At 69.6% G+C, this 3,352-nt stretch overlaps 1 non-coding gene across 1 annotated transcript; it reads left to right on the plus strand.

The window, feature by feature from the left end:
* Nucleotides 1-2,741: 2,741 nt before the first annotated feature.
* LOC135978606 (5S ribosomal RNA) lies at nt 2,742-2,860 on the plus strand. The gene has a single exon (XR_010595997.1). It is a non-coding gene; the product is annotated as a 5S ribosomal RNA (ribosomal RNA).
* The last annotated feature ends 492 nt before the right edge of the window (nt 2,861-3,352 follow it).

The following is a 3,352-nucleotide window of genomic DNA, read 5'->3' on the forward strand; positions in this document are numbered from 1 at the left end:
TCCCCGGACGCGGCGAGGGACTGCCTCCCGGCCGTCAGGATCGGGCCCACGGAAGTCTGATTTTAAAAAAAATTGGCCGACGCCACCGCGGAGGGCTACCCGGGCACCCCGGGCCCCGGAGCCGGAAAAGGGAAAAAAAGGATCGGGCCCACTAGAGACATGGACCCGGCCGCCAAGCAGGCCGCCCTGGGCTGACCCTCCCCGGCCGCAGCGAGGGACTGCCTCCCGGCCGACAGGATCGGGCCCCTGGAAGTCTGGGGGTGGGGGGGGGGGAAATCGCCCCACGCCCCCGAGGAGGGCTGCCCGGGCGGGCCTGGCCCCGGAGCTCGGAAAAAAAAAAAGGATCGGGCCCACTAGAGACATGGACCAGGCCGCCCTGGGCTCACCTTCCCCGGCCGCAGCGAGGGACTGCCTCCCGGTCGACTGGATCGGGCCCCTGGAAGTCTGGAAAAAGAAGAATGGAACCTGACGCCTCCGAGGAGGGGGCGCCCAGGGAAGGAGGGAGATCCGGGTTGACCTGCTGACCGGACGGGAAAGAGGCCACCGGGCGTCCCCCCCCTTAAAACCTAGGGGTTGACCTGGTGGCCGGAAAGCGAACCGGCCAGCAGGTGAACCCTTTCGATTCCACGGGTTGACCTGGTGCCCGGGAAGCGAACCGGCCAGCAGGTGAACCCGTTCGATTCCACGGGTTGACCTGGTGCCCGGGAAGCGAACCGGCCAGCAGGTGAACCCGTTCGATTCCACGGGTTGACCTGGTGCCCGGGAAGCGAACCGGCCAGCAGGTGAACCCGTTCGATTCCACGGGTTGACCTGGTGCCCGGGAGGGGACTCTGAAAATTTTTCAGCCCTTTCGACTCGGGGTTGACCTGGTGGCCGAGAGGGGACTCGCACGGCAGGCAAGCCGCCCTGGGCTCACCCTCCCCGGCCGCAGCGAGGGACTGCCACCCGGCCGACTGGATCGGGCCCCTGGAAGTCTGGAAAAAAGAATGGAACCTGACGCCTCCGAGGAGGGGGCGCCCAGGGAAGGAGGGAGATCCGGGTTGACCTGCTGACCGGACGGGAAAGAGGCCACCGGGCGTCCCCCCCCTTAAAACCTAGGGGTTGACCTGGTGGCCGGAAAGCGAACCGGCCAGCAGGTGAACCCGTTCGATTCCACGGGTTGACCTGGTGCCCGGGAAGCGAACCGGCCAGCAGGTGAACCCGTTCGATTCCACGGGTTGACCTGGTGCCCGGGAAGCGAACCGGCCAGCAGGTGAACCCGTTCGATTCCACGGGTTGACCTGGTGCCCGGGAGGGGACTCTGAAAATTTTTCAGCCCTTTCGACTCGGGGTTGACCTGGTGGCCGAGAGGGGACTCGCACGGCAGGCAAGCCGCCCTGGGCTCACCCTCCCCGGCCGCAGCGAGGGACTGCCTCCCGGTCGACTGGATCGGGCCCCTGGAAGTCTGGAAAAAAGAATGGAACCTGACGCCTCCGAGGAGGGGGCGCCCAGGGAAGGAGGGAGATCCGGGTTGACCTGCTGACCGGACGGGAAAGAGGCCACCGGGCGTCCCCCCCCCCTTAAAACCTAGGGGTTGACCTGGTGGCCGGAAAGCGAACCGGCCAGCAGGTGAACCCGTTCGATTCCACGGGTTGACCTGGTGGCCGGAAAGCGAACCGGCCAGCCGGTGAACCCGTCCGATTCCACGGGTTGACCTGGTGGCCGGGAAGCGAACCGGCCAGCAGGTGAACCCGTTCGATTCCACGGGTTGACCTGGTGCCCGGGAGGGGACTCTGAAAATTTTTCAGCCCTTTCGACTCGCGGTTGACCTGGTGGCCGAGAGGGGACTCGCACGGCAGGCAAGCCGCCCTGGGCTGACCCTCCCCGGCCGCAGCGAGGGACTGCCTCCCGGCCGACAGGATCGGGCCCCTGGAAGTCTGGGGGGGGGGGGAATCGCCCCACGCCTCCGAGGAGGGCTGCCCGGGCGGGCCTGGCCCCGGAGCTCGAAAAAAAAAAAAAGGATCGGGCCCACTAGAGACATGGACCAGGCCGCCCTGGGCTCACCCTCCCCGGCCGCAGCGAGGGACTGCCTCCCGGCCGACTGGATCGGGCCCCTGGAAGTCTGGGGGGGGGGGGGAAATGGAACCTGACGCCTCCGAGGAGGGGACGCCCAGGGAAGGAGGGAGATCCGGGTTGACCTGGTGACCGGACGGGAAAGAGGCCACCGGGCGTGCCCCCGTTAAAACCCCTAGGGGTTGACCTGGTGGCCGGAAAGCAAACCGGCCACTGGGTAGGCCGGTCGGCAACCTAGGGGTTGACCTGGTGGCCGGGAAGCGAACCGGCCAGCAGGTGAACCCGTCCGATTCCACGGGTTGACCTGGTGCCCGGGAGGGGACTCTGAAAATTTTTCAGCCCTTTCGACTCGGGGTTGACCTGGTGGCCGAGAGGGGCCTCGCACGGCAGGCAAGCCGCCCTGGGCTCACCCTCCCCGGCCGCAGCGAGGGACTGCCCCTCCCCACCCCCCGGCTGACAGGATCGGGCGCACTGGAAGTCCGGGACAGTATTTTCCCCGACGCCGGGGAGGGCGGGCGGAGGGGCTCTGGCGGCCAGCCCGGGCCCCGGAGCTCGAAAAGGAAAAAAGGACCGGGCCCGCGAGAGACGGGGGCCCTGCCGCAGGGGGGGGGGCAGTCCGACCGGGGCTCACCGTGCGGCAGGCCCGGGTGTCGGCAGGGGAAAGCGGGCGAGGAGGCGCGGGGCCGGGTGCCTACGGCCATACCGGACCGAACGCCCCCGATCCCGTCCGATCTCGGAAGGTAAACCGTCCCGGGCCTGGCTAGTACTTGGATGGGTGACCGCCTGGGAATCCCAGGTGCCGTAGGCAGCTTTTCCCGGTCCGAGTCAGCTCTCTCTCCTTTTCTGGGGGGGAAGGAGAGGGGGGGACGGGCCGGAAAGCCCCTCGTCGCTCCTGCCGAGTCGGAGGTCGCGGCCGCAGGTCACGGGTCTGGGCGCCTGGGGTCCGGCTCCCCACCCACCCGGCTTCCTCCGCGGAGGACCCCCCCCGGGGTCACCGAAGCCGCTGGGGGAGACGCCGGGCATGGGGCGGACTGGCCCGGACCCTCCCGGCCGCCGGCCCGCAGGTCCGCCCCGAATCCCCCCCCGCGGCCACCCAGGCCAGGCCTGGCCAGGCGGGACGGACGGCGGGTGTCCAGCGCCCAGCGGCTTCCTCCAGCGGGGACCCACGGACCCCAAAGCCGCAGGGGGAGGCCCCGGGCCTGGGACGGACTCGCTCGGACCCCCTGCGCCCGGCCGCCGGCCCGCGGGACCGCCCCGAATCCCCCCGCGGCCACCCAGGCCAGGCCTGGCCAGGCGGGAC

This window comes from Chrysemys picta, unplaced genomic scaffold (genome assembly GCF_011386835.1).
Source record: "Chrysemys picta bellii isolate R12L10 unplaced genomic scaffold, ASM1138683v2 scaf334, whole genome shotgun sequence".
Classification (NCBI taxonomy): Eukaryota; Metazoa; Chordata; order Testudines; family Emydidae; genus Chrysemys; species Chrysemys picta.